We start from the raw sequence: 25,806 nt of genomic DNA on the forward strand, positions 1-25,806 counted from the left end.
CCTAAGGGGGAAAAAAGGGTAGGGGCCAGGGGGTCTATCAGAAGAGCAGCCAGCTCCAACAGGAAATGGAAACCAGGAAATGGAAAACCATCAGGAAATGAGACTGTTCCCAAGGTCCCTCATCTCCCCCTCCGCACGACTGCTTTGTTCTTTTCTCTCTGCAGAGCCATTTTAGTCCATGGTTCTCTGCACCCGTGGGTCAGATACCTACTCCCCACTTACCTTTTCCTTGACCTACAGTGTGAGCATCAAAGACAAGGCAGGATTGCTGTCTCAATCCCAAAATACTCAGGAGACAGAGTTTAACTCAGCTGGGGTCAGATGTTCACCTTTGATGCAAACATCAGAGAGAAGGTGGGTAAGCTGGTCTAACTATAGAGGATATCTACCTGTCCAGCATAATTACAAAAAATAATAATAATAATAACAGTACAAATGGCAGCTTAATGAACTCTGACCTTTGTTGAAGCCACAAGGTTTTCTGAAGGTACCATTTTGACTTCTTATTATCACTCCAAAGAAGCACAGCTGTACAGCCAGATCCTCAAATAACAGATAAATGTCTTCTTTGTACATTGCTTGTTGGTTGCTCAGGTGGGAAAAAAAAAGCATTTTGTTGTTATCAAACAGGAGTTTATTTCTGGTTCGTCCTTTTGCCTGGAAACGAGCAAAAAACCTGGACAATTCACGAAAATGTCCTTGAGATCATGAATACAAGGAGGAGAGAGGCAGCCGTGGTGCAGACACACACAACACACACAGAACTGAAGACTTCTGAGGCGGACATATGAAAAATAGTTTTCCACAGGTAGAATCTGTTCAGGGTAAAAGGTTATGCAAAGCTCTTTCCTTACAAAAGACACTGGGTTTCTCATAAAGTAGCCCCAAAGAGCCCATCAGTGGGGGGTTCACCTAGGGCAACAAACACATTCCTCACTGATCCAGGGCTGCTCTGTGTGGTTGCTAATAAGATATCTATTACAGGAGGTTTACAAATCCATTTACATTGATTTTAATTAATGAATCAATCCCTGGCCCTGAACAACTTGGTTCAGAGACAGTAAGCAATTCAAGATCCAGTCTGTATTCCCAGCCTAAAATCTACATTAAAAAGAAGTTAAGTCTCAGATCAATACAGGGCAAATAAACAAAAAAGAAACATCGCTTCCAAGTTTAGACAATAACTCTTCACACATTAATAAGAGGAATGTATTTTCGGTGATTTCCTAACAGCCTCACCTAGGGTAAGAGTTTGGTTTTTTGTTGTTTTTTGTACAAGCCTGGACTCTGGAAAACCAGAGTCAGATATTATGATTCTTGGTCAAACCTCTGAAATCGACGAAGCCAACTTTTTCAAAAACTTATCAGAACCTTGTAGCCTAGACCGAAGTTGAACAGAGAATCATCCAAACACAAAACACACATGACAAAAAGGAACCAAGTGGCACCCACCAGCCTGGCTGTGCTCTGAACCAGCCGTGCCTCATTAACAAGGCAGTCAAACTTTTGCATTTGCTTTCATTTTATCTTTTACAAAGGCTGAAGTAGAATTTGACCTTTCTGAGCTATTGTCAATTATAAATTGGAAACAAGCTCCATTTAAACGATAGCATTAATACACGAATCCTCATCATTTCATGGGGTTTTTTTCCCTTCTTTTTCCTAGTCTTTCCACAGGGTTTGTCTACCCAGTCTATTTTTAAACTGTTATCAGAACTTCCAATGACCCCACATAAACTCATAGTGGGGAAAAAAGCCTAGTTTCAGTGCCATCTTCTCAAATCCGACAGCTAGTGTAGGAAAAGATCAGAAAAGTTACTCAATGCATCACACTCAATTTTCATTTTTTAAGATGAGAACATCCATAAATGCACAAGCAAAACAGAAAGCGACAGTGAGCACCAACCCCACACAGTCAGAGACACCAGCCCAGGTCTGCTCCAACTTAGAACCCAGACAAGTGCAGGCTGCTCGTAAAAGAGAATCAACAAAAATGCAGCAGACCCATTACAATGGGAGACAACCACTTCATGTTTCTTGCCTACTTTTGAAAATATGTAATAAAAGTGATCAAATTGATTTTGAAATCAGTAAGACTGGTCTGAAACACTGCAGAAAAGAACACTCCCCCCACCCCTGATCAAAGAGCCTGTGTATAAGGAAATAAACTGCAAGCAAAAGCAAGAGACAGGCCAGAGCTCAGGCGGCTGGCACACGCATGTGTTCTCTCCTCTCTCCTTCCCTCCCTCCACCCTCCCTCCCTCTCTCCCTCCTTCTCTCTCTCCCTTTCTGTTTCTCAACTGGGTGAACAAAACAAAAGGAGCTGACACTAAAAGCTATACATATGGACTCCAGAGCTCCCTGCCTAATGTCAGCTTGCATGCCCACAAGTTTTAGGATTCACTGGAACACTAAAGCTCCTTGAAATGCTGCCATGCGTTTGTCGGAGAGCGCGTCGGCAGATCCAGCCTGCCACCTTCCCCGGCTGAGTCGTGCAGGGCTGCACAGCAGAGCAGGGCATGCCAATGTGGCCTGACATCAGATCAAGACCACAAATTATAACCAGTTTCAGTGAATTGACTCGAGAGCCTTTGTTCCTCAGACATACATCTTCCTACCGCTTACAAATGCAGGCAGCAAAACCTAACCACCAACGCGACTATAGCCAGGACTGGGAAAGGAAGTTATTGAAGCCTGGATTTCCTGCTTTTGCTTGTAGCCAAGAACTATGAGGCTTGTAGTGGTTTCAGGAACTGACTCATCTAATGATTCATGGATAAGATACTGCTTTTAATATGCTTCTGACCCAAAGACTCAAGAACTTCAAAACCAATCTGAACCTACGTTTCACTCTTATTTGCAAATGAATAGTCATAGCAAAATAGCAAAATAAACAGGAGGACAATGGTTAATGAAACAATGAAAACATCACACCAAGGGCAGGAAAAGTGGAATGAAAATATCACATGTGAGGTCATGAGCAAAAGCCTAATCCGTGGGCTGTGACTTGACAGTGTCCAAACTTCCCAAAAGTCGATAACAGGTGGGACAAGGTTTATTTTTAGATGTCATTCCCCTAGATGTAAAAATAGATTTAGCACAGCAATATTTTAATTCAGGAGCATCTGGGGTTGTGACTCCAAATACCCGAGATGTAAAGAAGCACGCGGCTCCGAGTTTAACTGTTACAGTTGCAAACCAGGGAGAGTCCCGGGTTGACCATCAAAGGAGCCGTGGATAATCAAGGACGCGAGGTGGAGTTCATCCTCTTAAATAATCCTCTACAGAAAGTCTCCAATTCTTTATTTCCACACATCTTCAGACCATTCTTCTCTTTACCACCAACCCCCCCCGCCGCCACACACACACACACACACACACACACACACACACACACACAGTCCTGAAGAGCAAAGCTCTCTAAAAGAACAAAGTCGGGAGCTGGCACCTCTGGCTGCTCCCTGTGATGTCCCCGTGGCTCCATCCATCCTCAGGAAGTCCGGCTGGAGAACAGTTTTCAACCGTCCCTCACCTGCTAATCCTTGGGTTTTCCCTGCCCCCCAATATAGGACATCAAGCACAGGCCCAGTTTCAGGGGCGGCTTTCAACGTGTTTACAGGTTTCTACACAAGCTCAGTGGCGCAGAGGGAAAGGGGGTAAGAAAACACAAACGGAGGCTGGTTGGGGGGCAGGGGTGGAAGAGGCAGTAGGAACAGTTGACCAGGCGAGGCCAAAGTGCAGGGGCTGGCTGGCAGGCGCTGCTAGGCTGGGCTCCTCCACCAGATTTACTGACATGACGTCAGTGGCTCCAGTCCAGCTTTTTCTTCAGCAGCCTTTACCACTTGCCTCCTGAAGCCTCCACTATGCTCGGGAGCCACAGGACCACAGGGAAAATTCCCTTTGTGAAACCAAGTTTACCTCGGGGCAGAGAGGCCAGCCATGAATTACAGGCTCCTCACCCTCTCTCTGCGCCCATGGAGGAACGGGAAGGGCATAAACTCTAACGACGCTGTACTTTCCTTAATACAGAAGAACCATTAAACAAAGCTAACTGCCTTAAAAAAAAAAAGCCCAGAGGCGGGGTGGGGGGCAAAATTTCACAGGCCAGGACACTAATTAATTTCTCAGGGATGTCATGAATGATGATAATTTCAGGACTATTCACTCATTCCGTTATGAGGCTGTGTTGGCTGGACTGTGAACGCATACGGCTTTGTTTCACCAACAACAGAAAAATATCACTGAAGCTGAAACTCCAGGCCTGAATGGAACCTCTACAGAAAGCATTACAGCTTATCTTTAAAATGAGTTTGTGGTTGCTGTTGTGTTTTGGGTTTTGTCTAAGTGCATATTCGGTGATGTACCAACGTGAGCATAACCCAATTTCCAAAAAGCAAAGACAGGAATTGCTAAAAATAACTCTAATAGCAGACCTGTTAAACAAACAAAAAAAATTACTCATTTCAGACTTACAGCCTTTCTATAGTAAACCCACAGCAGTGCACCAGCTGTGTTTCGTATAAGACTCCACTGCATAAATTTGACCAAAACGACAAAGATTTAAAATTCTTTCAGCTTCTAAAAAATGTGCTAGTGATAAATTCTTCAAATGACTAGAAAATTAAATATATTCTATTTTAAACATTTCAGAAGAGGAAGGTATAAAACTTAACAAGTATTTATTCAAACAGGTGTGTGCAAATGACCCCAGCAACATCATCACACTGTGGCTGGCAGTCTGAGTGGTCCGGAGAGGTAATAAGGTAAGAAATTTCTCACCTTCTGCTTATTTGAACAAGGGGTAGAACAAACATCACCAAAGTCTTCTGTGAAGTCTACATTACCGTGAGCTTTGGCCCCAAAGATGAAAGTCAAAACCTGGGGAACTCTTTAATCTGGCCTTTTTCTTAAGAGAGAAAAGGACAAAATGACAAGCACAGGCATGGAAGTGGCAAATGACAGTCAAAGGGGTCAGCTTGAGACAAGTGTGCAAGAGAATTTCTTTACTATCGATCAACAAGCTGACATGGTAGGTGGGATCCATTTCTGAAGGCATGGAAAGGGGGGAAGCAGAGACCCTCGCATCTACACTGTAGCCTTGAAATACCATTTTCCACCAAAAGGAACCAAAACTCTGGAGAAATGGTCTGCTTTAAGTCCAAGAATACACAAGAATGAACTAGACATCAAGTAAAAACTAGCAAAAACTATCAGGCTCAGATCATAAGGACACAGGACCCCACTAAAGAAACTCCTATTGGCCAAAGATGGTGAAGTCTGAGCATCAATAAAAAGAGTAATTGCGGCCTGGCTGGTGTAGCTCAGTGGACTGAGCGCGGGCCTGCGAACCACATGATCGCGGTTCAATTCCCAGTCAGGGCACATGCCTGGGTTGCAGGCCAGTTCCCAGCAGGGGACTCACAAGAAGCAACCATACATTGATATTTCTCTCCTTCTCTCCTTCCCTTCCTCTCTAAAGACAAATAAATAAAATCTTAAAAAAAAAAAAGAGTAACTGCAATGGACTTAAAAGCATCCAATCATTTAAAATCTGACTGTATTAGGATACAAAAACAAAACAAAACCCAAACAAACAAAAAAACAGACACCTGCCTTTCCTACATAAACTATATACCAGGTTAACCAAATAATTGATGAAAAAAGTCTCTCTTTCTCTAAAAGGGTATTCTAGGAGTAAATGAAGAAGGAATTAGAGGATTGGAATATTATCAGTGGCTCCTATGAAATAACAGGCATAGGCAGAGATCATTAATCAGTAGCTGCTAATACCACAAAGACTACCCAGCAGGGTCCTCCTGGTGGAGTATGGGAATACTAATTACAAAATATTCCTGTCAAAAAAAAGTTAAACCTGAATCAGATCAAGCTTCTAGATCTAAATTTACAGGAAATACACAAGATAGTAGAACATGATAAAGGTGACCATGAGGACACAACTGCAAAATCCAAATGAAGGAAACAATGAGGCTTTTTGATAACAAATCAACTGCAACAAAGGAAAAAAAAGAAGAAGAAGGCAGGAGGTCTTTGAAGAGTTTTAAGAAACATAGTAACCAAATGTAACCTGCTGGTCTTGTTTGGAATCTGATTTGAACAAACCAACTGTGGGAGAACAGTTACGAGATGACCAAGAAAATCTGAATGGTGACTAGGTATTTGATATTACGGAACTATTGTTAACATGTTCCTATGATATTATACTTGTTGCTTTTTAAAACCTATATATTTTAAAAAATACAAGCCAAAAATTTACAGACGAAATGGTACGACATCTGGGAGGAGAGGATGGGGTTTAGAAGACACAGGAATGGCCACAACTTGATGACAGCTGCAAAGTGTCGGTGGTCCGCGGGGGCGCCTCACCTTCTACTGTGCTGGATTTTTCCAGAACAAAAATTTTAAAAATCTAAAATAAAATTGAAAGCAGACACTGTTCCCAACCCCCTCCTTCAAAAGGAGAAAGACGCTCTAGGAAGAGGCACTTGGCACTCGACTCCGTGGCTGCTGCGGGGTGGCAACCGCAGTCCTAACTGCATCCGCAGCTGACGTTTATGGGATGCTTAGCGCCAGGCCAGGCCCGTGCTGACCCTCCGTTAACCCTGGCTATGACCCACAAGGAAAGCACTCCTATGTCCATTCTACAGGTTAGGCCACTGGGCTTCAGAAAGATGAAAGAGGTTTGCCTGAGGACGAACAGACAAGTGAATGAAATGTGTGTGGTTCTACAAGCTCATAACCATAATGAGAATCAGAAAGAGTTACTTCTTTTCAAAACAGTCACAACTTTTAAGAGGGCTGGCTAACTCCATAATCCAAAGCGTCCATGCTCTCCAGCGTTCAAAAACAGACAAGTGGTGCTTTACCATTTTTGGTGAAACTCAGGGAACTGCACAGGCAGAGTTTCTAAAATCTCAAAGTGATATGAGGAGAGGAGAAAACATGAAAAAGTGGAGGGTGTACATGGAAGTGTGTGTGTGCATTCAAGTGTATGTGTGTACAAGAGTGTGTGTGTGTGTGTGTGTGTGTGTGTGAGTGAAACCATGAAAGCAAAAGGGAAATGGGCTGAAAAACGAGAGAGAGAAAAACAACAGAGCAGGAAGCCCAGCAAGAGGGGAAGCTGGGGAAAAGCTTAAAGCTAAACCCAAAGGAGGAAGATGGAAAAGCAAATAAATGAGCTCCTGTCAGACTAGTCCAGGCTAGTTGGGAGAAACTCTCCGGATCTTGGACGGACACACCGAAGGGCCAAAGAAGCAGGAGACTTCAGAATGGGCCAGGGGCACCAATGGAGAAGCTCGCTGTGAGCCATTTACACATCTTATATTCCACTTTAAACTCACACTCAGGAAGTAGTACTATTTTCTTCGTTTTTCAGGTGAGAAAATAGAAGCCCAAAGAAATTACCTTACCCACTACCATAGCCAATAAGCAGAACTCAGGTCTGATTTTTAAAGCCATGTTTTTAGACTACTTTATTACATATATCAAGCATCAGGGAAGCATACAAAGTTAGGGCAACACCAAAATGGCCAATAGCAGAAGTATCAGAAATGTAGTAGGAAAGACTGAGGAAAGGACAGGTCCTGGGAAGGCAGGGACTACAAGAGCACAAATCCCAGAAATGGGCCTCGAGTGGCCAAGCACTATCTGCCCATAGTGACCAGAACTAGGTGAACAGAAGGAAAAGACAGTATCAACCAGTCCACTCCCTTCCACTAAAAACCCACCACCTCGGAGATGTCAAAGGTGGATAGCAATCCCATTAGCAACCCCATCCCAAAGCCTTCAAAGTCTTCTTTCAGTAGCCTGATTGTTAAGGGTTTTGAGGAAAGCCCTTCACTCCCTTCCCCCTCCACCCCTACCAATGCCCATCACAAATCACAGTCTAAGACATACCACAGCCTAAGACAGAGCCTAAGTCACCTGGGTGGGGAGGGAGGAATTTATCCCACCTCCCAGGTTCGCCACCAAGGAGTAAAGTCAAGGTCATCTGCCTAAACCCTACCCCCAGTGTGAAGCAATTTCCATATCCAAGCCTTCAGGGTAGTAGAGGGGGCTAACTTACTCTGACAGCCTGCCAACAGAGCACATTCCAAAGAAAAACCAGATAAACTGGTAGGTCCAGTTCCAAGTTTCAAAACCACATCAGCCCCCTCATCTGCTCCTCCACGCCCCCCCACACACACACACTCACACACACACACACACTCACACCCCTACAGAGATGTCTGGATCAATCCAGTCCCTGGTAGTAGCTTCGCCCTCTCATTTTCAATGGCTGAGATAACCAGTCGGAGAGGTGAGGGGTATTACTGTGTCTCCAGAGTCTTTGAGGGCTGAAATCAAAAGGGAAAAGCGGATCTTGCCCCTTCTCAGGAAGATAAACGACTAGGGTGGGACAATTCCCCTAGGGAAAGCTTGATTGGGTCACACCCTGAATTTGAGGATCTTAGTCACAAGTTCTGAAGCTGGAGTAAAATGGGCCACCAAGGACACAAAACACTTTGTGGTTTTCTGTGCTTTGTGTACTTGTTTTGTGTATTTTGCCTTTTCTAAGCAGAGGCTCCAAGTGAGGGAAAGTCTACCTTTGTTTCAATGTAACAATCTGTCTTAAATCTATTCAAATGCCACAATAAAACCCAGGTGACTTAATACACAGACTTCTGTTAGCCTGGCAGCTGTGAAGTCACATAGACCTGGGAAATTGGCTTCAATTTTTGGCCCTGTTACTCTGGCTGTGTGACCTTGGGCAGGTTACTAAACCTCTCTGAGCTTCACTTTCTTCAACTACACATGGAGCTCTTAGTTACCAAAATAAGTTAATGCTGAAAACAGGCTTAATACAGAACTTGGCCTATCAGCCTTCCCTTCTTTTCCAAATTCACATAGAGTGGCCTGAAGGTTGAGTGCCACTAAAAGAAGAGATAGGGAGTGAACTCAGCAGACTTGCATCTCCGCCACAAAATCTGGTTTGGGGAGGGGAGTGTGGGGTAGTGGATGGGATGACTCAGATAACAAGACAATTTTCCAAAACTTTTCTGCCTAAGGCACTCACATTTTATCTCCTTAATCTGAACCTCAGCTCAAAAGCTGGCTGGAGGGGCAGGTGGGCCAGTATCTCCTTCCCAGAAAGAGAAACTGAAGCTTTTCAAGGGACCTGCCCAAGGTCACAGGGAAAGCCAATATCGAGGGCTGCCCAACCAAGCCTTCCTTCCACACAGCTAGAAATGGAGGACCCAGATCTCAGCCCCTGGAGGAGCCTCAAAGGCCTTCTCCCACATAAGCTGCCCCAACAAGGAAAAGTTCTCCAAACTCTCAACAGCAAAGCCCAGGCACCACTGCTTCAGCAAGACCTGAAAGACACTACAGGGGCCTGAACACCTGCCCAAGTGACTGCCTCCAGCGTGGAAAAAACAACTCAGTGAACAGGGATGGCAAGAGACTCACCTGGAACTTAGTGTCATTGCAACTACCTTTGGTTTTGGGCGAAGCACAAAAATTTCTGTAATTCCTAATATTCCACTCCATTTCCCTGGCCTTAAGTACTCAGGCCCACTGCAGAACATTTTTACACTCTCCCAAAGAACACAGATAAGCAAGTTCGAAACCAAAGACTGTCAAGAGCTCCAAAACCACAGGTTGGGCAACATAATCAGATTTTGGTTACAAATTTCAGTTACAAACCTTTCAGAATCCCACCGGGAAAACTTCTTAAATTAAACTTTGCTAGTCAAAAAGGAAATGAACCAAAGCTGAATCACCCCTATGAATGATGAGAATTTTTTGCTTAATATGTGAGGAATTGATTCTTAGAAAAACAGAGGATTTTTAAACAATTTGGTTGAAAACTAGAACAAGTTTAAGGGACAAGTTGTTCCCTGAAATTCCCCTCTGTTGCAGCTCCAGGCTCACAGGAGCTCAGGACACCCCTTCAGGAAGGCGGGCGGTCAGGAGCTCACCACCGGGGCACCAGAAAGGCCTCCTGCCCGGATCTTCTCGCCATTCTGCTTAATTACAGGGAGTCGGCCAGTTTCCTCAACAGTTTCCTATGAGTAGAATGACCATGTAGTTTACCGTCCACAGGGACATTTTGAAAGTAAAAGGGGGTACTAAGGATTAAGGATTACGCCAAGACGAGAAGCAGAAACCAGGCCTGTCCCAGGCAAGTTTGCACAGCCACAGGGAACAGTAAAGGACAACCCTTTAGGAAACACAAATGGATAAAAACTGCCACAAACAGTTGTTATGAGAAAGACGGCCAGCACTCGGTGGGAGGACACAGGAACTAGGAAAAGACCACGTTGAAATTTTTAAAAAAAGTTTCAGGCAGGGCACAGCCTGAAACGTAGGGTATAAATTAACCTGACTCTGGGGGCCCCCCACCCATCTTAAATCAATCGACGAATCAGATTCAATACTTGACTTGCAGCCTCAAGTGCCTTCTGGGTCTCTCTTCCTCGTGAACTCCGAGCTCATCCTTATGGTTTCGTTCTCGGACTGTTTAAAGTAAAAGCCACACAGGCAGTAAACACAGTCAACACTATTCATTAAGGAGAGAGTCATCCCAATTCATTGAAATCATTCTCTACAAAGAAAAAAAAAAACCTTTCACTTTAGACATACCTGTTGTAGGCTCCTCACTAAAACCAGCATACTAGGAGAAATGTAAACTCATACTAACTAGGTCATCACTTTGAATATCAAGCTTAATCCCTTGACCATCGAAACAAATGCACGTCAGCGTGAGGAGCGCTGGGGGCGCAGCAGGGAGCACGGCCGACACTGCTCCATGTGGTATAACCACACTATCTTAGTTTTCCTATGAGATTAAAATTCATCTACCATACAAATTCACCCTTTTCAAGTGCAGTAAGCCCAAACTTAACATTGTTCACGGGTTCCACAGCTTTAAGCAAAAAGACATTAAACAAAACTGATTTTACCATAAGCCAACAGGTATAAACAAGAGTTAAATTCCTACAGCATTTCTTCAGTGTTATAACACAACAGCGCTGAACAAAATGACGTTTTTTGAGAGCATGCCGTGCATAATTCAGTGGCTTTCAGTAGGTTCGCAAGGTAGGTTCGCAAGGTCGTGAATCACTATTTTTAAGTCGACCTTTTCCCCATCTTCAACTGTCCTCGGGCGCCTGCCTCTAAAAGGCCCTATCCCCAGCAAGTTTGCTCACCCCACAGCAATCTCTAACATAAAGACTGGGAGGCCTCATTAACTACCACACAGTTCTGTATTCTATGGTTAAGAAACAAAAGGAGTGGGATAAATAAATGCAGGTGGTCCTGGGCCTTGGCTCACACAGCGCAATCTTAACTACTCAAACCAGTCACTGGAAGTGAGTGGCCCAGATCAAAACACTAGGGGACACTGACCACACTGAAGCGTAGCTGGGAATCTGAGCAGAGCACAGCCAGCTCAGGGAATGGACTGAAGACACAGGTCCCTACCCACCAGCTTTCAGAAAGGACTCAGCTCACTTACCCAGGAAGTACCTGGCTATTAACCCAAGTAGACACTCATCTTGGATTAACAAACATGCTCTTACATATGCAAAAACACCGGCAAAGGGACGAGCTGCCATTCACATAACAGTATTATTATTTAAATCATATTTAAGGCCCAAAGCAAAAAAAAAAAAAAAGAGCAGCAGACCTAATTCCTAAGCTTAAAGTACCCACTTGGTTTGGGCTTTAACAGCAGTGACACTGAGCTAGCTAGCTGTTCGCTAAACTTGACCATAATTCTTCAAAGCAGGTAACGTCCTTCCCATTTTCCAGATGAGAAAACAGAGGGCACAGACAAGGTAAGCAGCCTGGGCTAAGCAGTATTAAGAAGAGCAGGAGGTGGCGAAGGAAGGGGGAGGTTCCTCTCTACCTTTTGTGTGGCAAAGGAAGGGGGAGGTTCCTCTGTACCTTTTGTGTTATCACCCAACTGAAGCTTAAAGCCCTCAAAGCACCAGCAGTGAGGAATTCCTCGGCTGCATAGCCAGGGCCCTAAGCGCCGTTTCTCAGAGAAGAGTTCCTCACAACCACCTTAGAGAAGGACTTTTAGAACCCAATCCCAAAGTGAGAAGTATGGTTTCTAAGCTAGAACCTAAGAAATTGGCTTCCTTTTGGGCTGATGAAGGTATATCTATCATACTACCCACTTTTAAGAAGCATTGCCATTTAATTTATACTACCATTTGGCAAAGAATAACTTCAAATACGATGTGTTTACTGATGGACTTCCTCTACTTTATTTATAGGGGAAGTGTGGCACAAAGCGATTAATGTAGGACTTCATGGGTTGCCCCGGCCTGGGACCAGAAGTCCAGTCCTTCTAAGTAACTTTGCCTCAGCCCTGGGTGTTCCTCAAGAGTCCCTGTCCAGGCTGACCCAGCAGGAAATCTGTGAAGACCTGGTAGGCTAGATACCATTTGAATTCGTTATTTACTGAGCACTTACTAAGTGTGAGGCATAGAGGAGGCATTCTACTGGAATTTCCAAATGGGGACACCATGGGCTCAGAGAGGAGGTGGTATGTCTAAAGCCACAAAATCAGCGAGTAGCGGAGCCAAGACTCCAACTACGGCGTGTCCAACTCCAAACCTCTGGGGGCTTTTTGTTTGTTCGATCGACTTTATTGGGGCAACACTGGTTTGCCGAACCACACAAGCACAACTCAGTAAAGCATCATGTGCACACCGCATTGTGTGACCAGCGTTCCAAGCAAAGTCTCTTTCCATCCCTGTTCCCCCGCTATCTGCCCGCCTTCCCTCACCCACCTCCCAAACCCGTGTTTTTCAACACACACGATTAGCTTGCCTTTTTCCAAACCAGAATCAGGCAACTTCCTACTCCCCATGTTAACCAGTTCCCTCCTTTGTCCCTCCCTCTGTCCCTCTCTCCCTTTTTCTTCTTTCAATTAATTGTTCACAGCCAAGTTTCAGATCTATACTAGCTCATGATTGATTGGCAATAAACCTTTACCACTATTTGAAGATTGAATTCATTACTATGGATTGTATTTCGGGGTGGGGGGTGTCTTTTTTTTAACAACTTAGACCCACTCTACTCCCAAAACAGCATCTGGCAAGGAAAACAGAACAGAACAAAACAAAACCCTTTCCCTTCAAGGCCCAGCTCCAACATCACTTCCTCTGCAGACCTGTGCTCAGTCTCCACCACCAGGCAACAAAGCTCTTTGGAAATGTCATCAGTACTAACTCCATTGACTTTTTCCCCTTTATTCTGATATTACATTAAAAACATCCATGTTCCTAAAAGTACAAATGTGTAAAAACCGAAAGTCCCTCCCCTTCCCAATTCACTCCCTCCAAGCAAGCCCTGTCAATAACGCACAACCTCCGAGACGCTCCTCAATAGAGATGCATATACGTTTCATCAGCTCTAAGACACCACTGATCGGAAGATGCAACATGATTTTCTTTCTAAGAAATATTATTGCGCCCTGGCTGGTGTAGCTCAGTGGATTGAGCACGGGCCTGTGAAGCAAAGAACTACGGTTCGATTCCCAGTCAGGGCACATGCCTGGGTTGCAGGCCAGGTCCCCAGTAGGGGACACATGAGAGGTAACCACACATTTATGTTTCTCTCCCACTCTTTCTCCTTCCCATCCCCTCTCTCTAAAAATAAATAAATAAAATATTTTTTTTAAAAAAATTTAAAAAAGCAAAGAAATATTATTGCAAAACAAACCATCCCAGAATGCTTCCTTATCACTGAGAAATCATACTTAATATATAATGAAGCTTTTTCATCATGTCCATCTTGTGCATATATGGGAAAGTATAAGCAAAACAAGCTGCGTACAGTGTTCTTAACACAACTTCTCAGAGAGATCGACATCCGTGCTGTGTCTCACCATGTCGCCCTCTGTGACGACGAGCATTCTGCACTGGCTCCACAGGTTTTGACGGGGGTGGGCAAGTGCATCATGGGTCATTACCACAGCCTGGCCAGTCACGTCTGGAGGACACGTTCGAATACGGAAGGCATTTGCATCTTGGAGCTCATGAAATATGGGATACACGATTTTCCCACTGGACAGTGATGACCTCCTACATGCCTGTTTCCCTTCCTGTAAATTTTGCTGATCACCATTCACTGACCACCTTTTAAGGATCACCAAATCTTTGGCACACAGTAGCACCTGTAAATGTTTAAATGTCCAGGGTCAAGTAGCAGCAACATAGAGAGCATCTGAATTTCAAGGAACCCGAGGTGGAGAGAAGGGAGAAGAAACAAAAGAATGAAAAGCCACATATGGTTTAACAGCAGCAGGTTTGTCTCCGGGATGCTATCAGGATCACCGTTCCGAACCCCTCGCTCCACGGTGTGAAGGGATACCATCTGAGGGGCTCAAAGAGCTCAGAGAACATCCCCACTACTCAAAAAGGAAAACTACCTCTGCAGACAGGCCAGAATGAGTTTTTACACCCGTCGCCAGCAAGCCTGACCCAGCCACATCTGGAAACAACTGCTACACTCCCAGGGGGTAACAGATGAGAGCTAGGCACAAAGGAGGGGGTTCTGCTCATTTTACTGCTTCTTGGGCATAAAAAGGTACAACTGTATTTTTGTGCAGTTGTGTCTTTAAAACCAACCAAGAATATCTTTCTTGTATTCCCACAGAGATTCAGCCTATGTGCTTAGGCACATCACCTTATAATATGGGGGGAGAAAAAAATCTCAGTTCAAGAGTTAGGAGAGATGGCCAAATGTTGTCTGATTCAATCTAAGGATAAAAATTGGGGCACCTGGAGCAATGGTTCCCAATCAGAGGTGGACACCACTAAGGGTCTCTTAGTGACACAGAAACCATGCACCACCCCCCCCCCCAACCCCCGTAAGTCCACAGGAGCGATGACCAGGCTGCAGAAAGCTTTGTGCTGGCTGCCATGCAGTGGCTCAGGTGAGAACCGCTGGTGCGGCAGAGGCTCCCCGGGGCAGGAGCAGAACAAGGCTGCCCTGGGTTTGAGTCAGAACCATCCTGAATTAGCCATGGAAAAGGATCCCAGCCCTGTTAGTTACTAACCCCAAAGTCAAAACCTGGGAAAGGTGAGACAGTGTGCCAGGAGAGCCGGCTGGAAAAGGCACAGAGGGTCTTACCCCGGCTTCCCCGGGGCCTGACACGCATCAGGGACACCAACATGTGCTGAACGAGATTCGAGTGGCTGATAAGCACATGGTCATGCACATCATCAAACTTCCACAGAGCCACCTACTGTGTGCAGAAAATCCAAGCGGGTTCTGGCAACTCAGGCAAGAGTTATCGCCCACCCCTGCTCCCCTCCCAGGAACTCACAGAGGAACAGATTTCAGTTTTTCTCCAGCTTCACCTGACATCTGAGTAGGTGTTCTACACGCGTTTCCCCATTTAACAATTCCTAGTCAGAGAGGAAGCTGCTTCCTGCCTCCAAATCACAAATAACACTCCCTCTGATCTCCAGTCATACAGATGCTAATCACCTTTACATTGTACATTTTCTGATTATGGTAAAATGTAAAGGTGAAAGAAAATTAGGGATCTATCTTTAATGCACAAAACTAGAAACCTTTTTCTCTCAAAATAAGAACAGTATCAGCCTTATCTCTCCAGTACTTAAAAGCAGGTTTTGAATTGTGGGGATTTCTTGGCACTGCCCATATGAAATGGGCAGTTTGTTTTCTGTTTTCCTCTCAATGAAAATACCTGATGAGGTCTTCTACGTGTCCCAGATTTCAAGACAGGGCTGAAGGCTGGGGACTGAAGGTTCCCCCAGCTGATGGGGCTCTTTCCAACTCCAACCACCATTGTCCCCCAAAGGCTTTCCGATGCAAAGGCAGAGAGGCTGAAAGGGATCCCACCAAAGGAAGCATCCCGCACAACGGTCTCAATGGTTCTGGAATCAGCTAGCCCCCAAGACACCCCCAACCACACTGATGGGTGATCTGAAAAGGAAGCATATCCAAATGCTATTGATAAGCTAAATGACCAGACAGCTTATCTGAGGCCCACATCCGCCATATGGTGCCCCAACTTCTGCCGCCTGTTGCTGCCACAACAATAGACACGCCTACCCGGAGAGCACCACCGGACAGAAACCCAGCAGCAGTGGTATGCGGAGTGGGCTAGTGTTTACATTTTATTTTGTGCTGTTAGCTTTGTGGACCCCCCAATCCCAACAGGGACTTGAAACACACACATATTCAATGTCGAAAATAGGCGTTACCTGCAGACACGGGCATACACACCTCATGGGTGCATGCGAATGGGTATACATCAGGTGAACAGAGAGAAAACCAGATGTCAACTTCAGAACCGGAGCTGCCTGGTGGGGGAGGGTGAGCCAGGCAGGCTCTCTGCGAGGGCTGCTAGCAGACAATGCTCTTTTCTCAAACACTGGGGCGGGCGGGCCTTGGGGAGTGGCTATTTAAAACACTTGGCTCCTTTTATTTCACCACCATGGAAGCGAATTCGGCTCTGAAGTGCCAGAGCAAATGAAGTCATTTGGTTTCCGCGGGCTCCCTTCACATTCTAGCAGTAGAAGTGAGACCAGACAAGAGTCGGAAGGTCCAGCTGAAGTTGTTCTTTCTTCCAATTAAAACTGATTCCACAGAGGAGTTGGTGCCTGGGCTTATTAACTTTTTTCTTTGAAAAGACAATGAGGTCACAGGCAATTTAAAGGACACTGGACACTGGAATGAATGCCGTCAAAGACGACTCCGTTGATGAAACGCCATCAAGTCAAAGTGGACAGACAACCTGATAAGGAGACCACTTTCTAAAGGCTCGGTTGGTATGAAAGATTAATGGGGACTCATGTCAAATGAATTCATGAGATTTCTGCCTTTCTTTCTACTTTCTGCTCTCTCTAAAAAGGTTCCTATCTTCACAGAGATGGCATCACTGATAGTAATAAAATATTCATTTTGCAGTTTATTATCTATTAGGGGGAAACACTGGTTTTCAAAGAGACCTCAAAACATATAATATCTAGTTATGCAAAAATGCACCAGATGCAGGTCTGGATAGGTGCAAAACCAAAAAAAAAAAAAAAAGTAAATAAAAAGCAATCTCTTTCCTAATATTCAGATCTAGTTAACTATTACATAAAGGCACTTACTTCATTCATCCCCCCAAATTACCCACACCTCAGCAGACAACATTCTTAGATGAACTTTTCAAATTTTCTTAAACATTCTCAGTTTAAAAAAAAAAAGCCCTTTCAAGTTAAATTGAGATTGCACTTGAACTCCATCCAAGAGCAGAGCTGAACTGAATTATGATAATTAGAAAGCTGTGCCTATAAAAATGCAGTGCAGTTCATGCATTTTTTTAAAAGTTCATGCCAGAGAATATAAGTTCAATATGTTCTCACATAATTAACATTTCCCACCATTAGCAGCAGTTTTTCAGTTTATATATCAGTAAAAACAACAGCACTCGTCATTGTTGTATATTCCCAGTCAATAGTGTTCCAGTCACTTTACACATACATCTAAACCCGTCCGGGGCCTAAAAGTAACCAAAACTTCCCGCTGGAGATGATGGCAAAGTAACTTGTTCACCAATAAACTGTTTTTTTCTTTGAAACCCATTTTCCAGTGCTGGGCTCTGTCCCTTCAACTAAAACTGCTAATGAAATCCTAGGGCAGAGCTTTCATTAATTAGTTTTTAAACTAATGTGGAAAAAGGCAGAAACCATTGCATCAGGATAGTAAATACTGACTTAAAAAGCTGGGGGGAGGAGAGAGGGGCTCACAACACAGCCAGCATGGAGCCTTCCCTTGGCCAGCCACGAAAGTAGAAAAGACAGCCTCCTGGAGCCAACCTCCCCCACCAACATCCAATCAGAAGACAGACCAGTGGTTTCACAGTTAGCCAAAGACTCCCAGACGATGGAAACTATTTTTTAAGAATCCTCCCAACCATGCAAAAAGTCAGTGAACAAAAGAACTTAAGAGCCGAGAGTGCGCCACCCTGTGAGGACCACCATCCCAAAAACCCACTCTTCAGGGCATCCTTTCGCTTTAACTAAAATAAAAAGACATATTTTAAAATTCTCCCATTCTGCACCAATACACAGCCCAAATGTTTCTGAAGAAATGGCGGAATTTCAACTGTGAGGGTAAATATAGGACAAGGTCAAGGAAGCTTGTGATGAGAATGTTACTTACAGATTAAGGACTCTTAATACTTAACAGCTCTGAAACAAAACAACATAAAAACCCACACAAAACACTTCAGATATTTAGATCCAAACATTCTAGCTTTCCAAAAACTACCCCAGAATAGAGAAGGCCCCTAACCTCCCTGATTTCAGACGTTTCCAGTAATTGCAAAGGGCAAGGGGGCCTAACTTGGTACTTGTCAAAAAGCCTAACCCTGAAACATTAAGTGATTGGCATGAACCTGAATTATTTGATTGTATCAGCTTTGTGAATATGAAAGAATAAAATACATCACTGGTATTGTTCCAACATGACTGGAATCTAATTTAAATGCCACAGGGTAATCTGTGCCTTCTACGGATAAAATTTTTAAAAAGCACCACGCAGCTACAGAAGATTATTCCAGCCATCCGTCAGCTCCCGAGAGCCCAGCAGCAAAGCCTAAGTTTGTGAAAGGGCAAAAAGCTTACAATATATTCTTCTTACCAAGTTCAGAAGTAGGACGTGAGCACTCTGCTGCTCCAGTCATTGAACTCTAAAAGAGAAGCTGTAATGCTTGCATTTATCAACAGCAAGGTGGGCTCTGATTTCCCTGCAGTTAGTTCTACAGAGAAAGCTGGACAGCAGACTTTCTTCAGTCTTTGGAGAAAACAGGCCCAAAAAGTTTTATCACTAAACAAACCCAACCTCGAAGCACAGCTTTCACTCAGCAATATTTCTTCTTTCTTTGCAATTTATCGGAAACTGGGTGCCTAAAATACACGCTTAAAAGTCTTATCTACCTACTATTTGTATGTGAACATGGTGGTCTTACACACACTAGATCATACATGCACTGCAGTTATTTGCACCAACCTTCTGAGTGATAAAACACAACAGTTTTCATTTGCAGGCAATACAATCATGCCCACAATTAACACATAATAACAAGTGAGATTAGAGCGAAGAGTAATCCCACAGATGTGCAGGCTCTTGTACAACACCACTACGTATGAGATATCAGTCCATTTCTGAAGCAAGAAACCTTAAAATACTGTTAATGGCACAACTCATTTCAACAGCCTCTGTAACAATTGGGATCTACTTTCTCTAACAGTCCCTGTTACATACTTTTCTACTGAAATGTAACAACAAATATTATCTAGACACAGATGACAGACAACCACAAGCATATCCTTCCCAAATTTCCCCATTAAGAAATGCCCTCTTATACTTGCTGCTCCGTATTGTCAGAGCCAGCAGAATTCAAAATTGTTTATAAACGACTGGAGCTCAAGCAGCAAAAACAAAAAACAAAACACCCCCCCAAAAAAAACCCAGAAAACTGGTTTTCCTTATGACCAGCTTGTCCTTTTTCTAAATAAAAGGGGGTGCCAATCCCCAAAGTAAGTGTATGAATAGAGAATTCTTGCTCTATAAAGCAAAAGATGGCCAGAGAAGGCAGAAGGGAGAAGAAAGCTGCCCTCCTCCAGGCTGCCCTCCCCCACCCCCCACCCAACTCTCCCTTCTGTGCAATTAGTTTGCTGCCGCCGCACAGGCACACACTGCACCACAGCGCAAGGAAGCACCTCTCGGGGAGAAATTCATTTCGGGTCTGGCCCCATCCAAGTGAGGGTGCCCTCCCTCCTTAAATTAAATTTCACTAAATCTATGTCATGGTGAGTCCTGGTTTACGTTTTGGGAAAAGGAAAAAAAAATCTCCAATAATCTCTCAGGGACATTCTCTGGATGGAACTCTGTTACCTTACAAAAGACCACCCAGAGGAGGACTCTAAACAAAGATTCTTTCCTATATTTTTACTCTCACTGTCAGCGCAGAGTGTCACACTGGTTTTGTTTCAAAGTTGTAAAAAAAAAAAAAAAGGAAAGAAAGAAAGAGAAAAGGTATTCTAGTAGTCCCCTAAAACTGTGGATCAAATAATACTTATCATTTCAGTAAAAATAAAATGGTCTACACTGGCACTTTTACACCATCAGCAAGAACCAGTAATGGATACTGCTTATCAGTTCATTTTTTTTATATCAACAACAAATAAAAGAATTGTAAACTCCATTTAAAACCTGAAACCTGAGAGTTCAACACAGAGTTGCACATACAAAGAAATGCTAAACAAAAATATCTGTGACCATTTATGGAAATACTGAGATTAGAAAAATAAGCCTTTCCCCGAAAAAATTATCAACAATTCAAAACCTCACTGTTGACAAAGGTTCAACTAATCCATTTGTCTTTCCTGAGTCACTCTGTAATTAGTTCTACTATTTCCTTCTAAAGAGAAAAGATTCTTACCAAAGTTGGATCTCAGTCTGGCCGGTATAAGCATTCAGACGTGATTGGGCCCAAAGATCCTATTTACGGAAGGGCACAAACCCAACTGTGAAAGGATGAAGTGTGGGGCACCGCCTGAGGTCTGTGCCCCAACCCCTGCCTCCAGAATACTCTGGCAAAGAATCCCCCCCATGAATAAGAAACAAGCAAGATGCATGGCAGACTGCAGAAAAGAAGCCCACTGGTTGCATTCCCAGTGCAGGGAGAGCGCCTCTTTCTGAAGGGATCTGTCTACTCGGGTAACCACCTGCAGGAACCTGACACACCACAAATGATCAGACCACCTAAACTTCCAGAAACAATCACACTGAAGGGGGGGAGAAAGAAACATGTGGTTGTCCTGAACTGATAGTGTTCTCTTCTCCGTTGCGGTATCTGTAGCATTTTATTTTTATTTTTACACTATTTTGAAATCTGATAGGTTTTGCAGACCTTTCTGTCCCAGGACCTGGGTTTCCTCCAAGGCTCTGTTTTTCAAAGATGGCTTTTTTACATTACTCGCTCCTGCAACATCATCTGTGTCTAAGTTTCCAGGGCTTACTGAGGTCAATTTTCATTTCTGCAAATCACAGGCAGCCACTTGCTTCTGAGAAGTTAACAAGCCTTCTGAGAAACGCTTAGTGGCTGGTATTTCATTGTTTCACAAATATTTTTGTCCAGTGACACCATTCGACTTTAAATAAATCTTTAAAGAGAATTAAAAAGCAAGGGAAATTATGATCTGGACTTTATTTTTTTCGTGGGAGGAGAATAGGGAGCTGTGAGCCCTCCATTGTTTTCGACTCATTTAAAATGTTGCCTCCGTTAAAAAAAATACACATTTTTTAAAAAGGAAACTCACAGAAGTTGAACTTTCTTTAAAGCGGGCCTCTAGACTTTTGAAAACAAGTGTTGCTGCTACGAACAAAGACTAGAAGTGCACCCTGATTTTCTCCCCTCCTGGGGATCATTTCTCTTCCAATAAACAAACAAATCTCCCAGTATTTCCTACCGAAGGGAAGTTTTCCAGGGAAAGTCTCCTCCAGGGTTTGGTGGTAACTGCGACTCAGTCTTTTTTGGACACAATGTTTCTGCTGACTCCTGAAAATTTTCCACTTGAATGTGCAATGAAGCAGCGGCGGCGGCAGCAACAGTCCTGGAGAAGCAGCAAAGACGACCGTGCCTTCTTTCATCTTTGAAAAGGAGCGAAACCCCCGCCAGCGGCACAAGCCGACGAAGACCCTGGGCGGGCCTCGGGGTGCCCGGGAGGCTCTGTGGGGGTGTCGAGCCGGCTTCGGGCTCCCAGGAGGATCTCCCCGCCTGCGCTTGCTCGAACTTCTGACTTCTCCGAGAAAAACGTGAAAACGGCCGGACGGTGTGAGGGTATGTGCAAGTGTGTGCGCGTGCGGGCGGGAGAGGGGGGCGCTGGGGGCGCGGCGCGGCCGGCCCGGCGCCTCCAGGGCCGCCATCGGGGGCCGCCTGTTGCCGCGCGGGCTCCGCAGCGCGCAGCCCAACTTGGTGTCCCGGCAACTCACGCGGCGGCGCTGGGCCGCTCACCTTGAAGGGGGCGCGGGAAGGCAGGCACGGGGGCCCGGCCCGGACCACCGCCTGCCGGCTCGCCCGCCCGCCGCACACAAAGCAGCGCCCGGAATGAAAGAGCGGCCCGAGCGGAACGCGCCACTGGCCCCCTACCCCGCGGCGCCCAGTGCGCCCCTCGCTCCCAGTAACAGCCCCGCGCGCCAACTTACCTCGCGAAGGGAGCCGCCGCAGCGCCCGGTGAGTCCAAGGCAAACTTCGGCGCCGCTTCCCCCGCCCTCAGCTGGGTGCCCGGCTCCCTCCGGACTCCTGGTCCTCGAGCTGGGCTACCCCACCCCTACTTAGCACCGCTCCTGCCCCGGGGCCGGCTGGGCTCACTGGGCTACTGCCCGCGGATCCGGGCAAAGGTGGACCCGGTGGGGGGGCTTCACTGCATGGCCTGTCCCCGGACTCGGCCGCCCCGGGCCCGGGCCCCGCCGCGCGGACTGACCCACAAGGTGGAAGCGAGTCTGCAAAGTGCTTGGTGGGCGCCCGCGGCGGGCGGCGGGGCCGCGGCGGCGGCTGGAGAGGCTCGGCTCGGCTCGGGCGGCGAGGCGCGGCGCGAGCGATGCTAAGAATGTTCGGAATGAGGACAGGAATGAAATGAACGCCAGGACCGAACTCGCTCCGGAGGGGTGGGGCCTTGGTGACGTCATGCGGCCGGCCGCCCGGGGCCGGGGGCGTGGCCTGCCGCCGCCGGTGACGTCATGGGGATTCGGGGCGGGCCTGGCTGGGTTGCCTGGCTGTTGGGGCGCGGGCTCCCCGCACTGAGCGGTGGTGGGGCGGAGTCTCGCGCCCACGGAGGAGCAGGGCGCGCGCGGGAGCTGCCCTGCCTCTTCCAGGCGCGGGCTCCGGGCTTTGTCCCGAGCTGGGCGGGGTGGACCGGAGGAGGGAGGCCAGGAGGAGTCTGCGTCCGCGCGAAGCACCCTGGAAGCCTGGGTTCTCTCCTTGGGGCGGCGCCGAGGTTGGGGCTGCGTGCGCCGCGCCAGCTCTGCCTCAATTTCCCTCCTCCGCAACCGGGAAGCTTAGGTGTCCTCAAAGCTTCTGAACTCACGAAAATCTGCAAGTCAGGGGAAGTGAAGTTCCTTTTCTGGAAATTCAGGTGTTTTTCCTCCAGCGCGGTGGACGCCTTCCCAGGGCCGGATTCCCAGCCTGCCATTTCTTCCCGTTTTCTTTCACTTTATAAAAGTTCATGGCTCTCTTTGAAGTCTAAGACGGCCCTACTGTTGGGCAGAAAACGTTTAGCACAGCAGAGAAATAATAATGACAAAGTTCGAAATAACCCTACTTTGTTAGCATGGTCTTCTTTTAAGTCATTCAAGAAATTAAGTTCACTCCTCGCTGTGGGTTGTACTTTTCCAAAGTAATGGGTCAAGTAAAAGCTCCCTAAATTATAAAATGCTATATATGTCACGTCACACCTTGAGGTGGGGTGGGGGGGTGGAGGGCTTAATTTCCATAATAAAAGAATTATGTTAATCCTACCTTTGGAGGTAATAACCCAAAAGTGACTTAGCAGACCCAGTGGGAAAATCAGAAAGCAGCTGGGTGAAGTTTACTCGCTGTGACAGAACTGTCAAAAATTTGGGGTAATTGTAATCTTCAGTTTTATTTAGATCAAAATAGCAAAACAGTACCTGTATTGTTGACCTCATCCTTTCTAGGCACTTTGCTCTTTCTTCCATTTGGGGCCTCAGGATATGTAAATAATGGTGCCTAATTTGTGTGCCCCAGGAATCCCCTAAATATAGATAAATGGAAGAAGGGGAATGTGACTCACTTACTAGAGCATACTATTATTGACATTTTTGTTGAGAAAGTTAATTCACATGCAATTGTAAAATAATAATAATAACACAGAAATTGTTCACTGTGCCCAGTTCTCCCCAGTGGTCTTGTCTTCCAAAATCACAATCAGGATGTTGGCATTGATACAATCCACCAAACTTAAATTTTCCAAGTCCTACTTGTACTCATTTGCATGTACCTGTATTTAGTTCTATACAATTTTCCTCGCCTGGTAAGTATCTACCACCATGGTAAGGTACTAATGTATTTCATTTCTAGTTTGTACGCAGTAAGGTAATACAATGAGGTTCACAATCATGAACCCAGACACCTTGGCACTGGTTTTTGGAAATGTGTAAAAACATAAATAATTAGGCATTAAAATTATACCAGACATATCTCTCAGCTATTCTCATCTTATAAAAGCACCTGATAGAATCTGATGGTAATGGCAGCCAACAATAGGGTTTCTAAACCAGTGTTTGTTGGCCCACTGCACCTGGACGCCTTTCAGAGTCTAGCTCCTATCTCACAGCCACCTGGCACTACAAGAGCTCCCATTCCTTACTGAATTGAAAAAAAATTCTTTGGCCTGGGATTCAAAGCTCTTTGTGATGTACTGTGACTTCCTGACCAGTATTTACTCCAATTTCTCCCATCTGCATGCATATTTTTTCTTCCAGGAAGACTGCTCTATTAGGTATTTCCTCCCTAAGACCCTTGGAGCTCTTTGTGCCAGACATATTGCTTGGATTCAGTTAATTACCAGTGTACTGGGGTGATACCTCCATATCTGAGCCTCTAGAAAGTGGACTGGGTCTCATTCAGCCCCATGCACACTGCCCGGGAACTACACGTAAATGGAAATAGCTCTTGTGAGTGTGGACTCAGAGGCAGTCCAGCTCCAGATTTCAGGCCTTTAACTGTCCATTCAATTGCCCAAAGGTAGTACTATACAGAATACTAAAGATCGGCCATCTGCCTGAGTGGCCAGTCCTGAGATATAACAATTATTTGTATCATAATGATACAAGACAGTCTGTTACCAAGTATTAATAGGGAAGAAACTAACTTGTTACACATTAGAGAAACAGTAACTCACTTAATGGTCACAAATCATGCTGAGATGGAAACTCTTGAGTGGGCTTTAAACTAGAAAGGAGAGCCAGTAGGTTAGAACAGCAATTTTCAACTAGTGTGCCATAAGAATTTTTAAAACATGCAATAAATAGTCAGGGGCACTGACCTCTTTTCCTTTAGACTGTCAACTTTAAAAAAAAAATGACAACAGCTAACACAACAAGAGGTGTTTGGTGTGAATGCATCAAAATTATACCTATTTTTATGTCAGATCAGCAGAAAATATATTTTTTGGCGTGCTGCAGATTTTTAATAATTTGTTTGTATGTGTCATGAAATAAAAGAGGTTGAAAAATCACTGGATTAGAACTTACCCTAAGGAAGCACCTGGCTCAGGAAGCTAATACTTTCTAAGACAAGTAAAGATGTCTCTATAATGATGATGCAATTTGTCTCATTCCTAATAAAGTTGAGCACCTTTTTTGAAAGGAGTATAAATTGATACAACCATTTTGGAAAAGTTTGATATTGGCTAGTGAAGTTGAAGATATGTTACTCTATGACCCAGACGTTGCTCTCCGAAATACAGCCAAGAGACACTCAGGTACTTGTGCACCTGGACACATATACAAGAATGTTATCTGGGGCATTTTTGTAATAACCCCAAATGAGAAGCAGGACAAATGTCCGCTAATGGTAAAGGGGATAAATGCATTGTAATGTAATCACACTATGGAATACTACACAGTACTGAAAATGAAAAAGGTATAGCTTCATAGCTTCATGCATGGATGAATCTGAAAAATACAATATTATTGAGTGAAAAAGCATGAAATAAAAGAGTCCATGTAGTATAGTTGTGT

The 25,806-nt window shown here is 45.0% G+C and overlaps 1 protein-coding gene across 7 annotated transcripts in view; it reads right to left on the reverse strand.

The window, feature by feature from the left end:
- Positions 1–21,578, reverse strand: part of TEAD1 (TEA domain transcription factor 1) — a 248,421-nt gene extending 226,843 nt beyond the window's left edge. For all 7 annotated transcript variants that reach the window (XM_037050054.1, XM_037050052.1, XM_037050050.1 and 4 more), the window contains exon 1: positions 21,513–21,578. The gene's annotated coding sequence lies outside the window, so the exon portion shown is untranslated. The remainder of the gene's footprint in view (positions 1–21,512) is intronic.
- Between the last annotated feature and the right edge of the window lie 4,228 nt (positions 21,579–25,806).

The sequence above is a fragment of the Sturnira hondurensis genome, unplaced genomic scaffold (genome assembly GCF_014824575.4).
Source record: "Sturnira hondurensis isolate 20B ecotype Veracruz unplaced genomic scaffold, ASM1482457v3 Scaffold0006505, whole genome shotgun sequence".
Lineage (NCBI taxonomy): Eukaryota > Metazoa > Chordata > Mammalia > Chiroptera > Phyllostomidae > Sturnira > Sturnira hondurensis.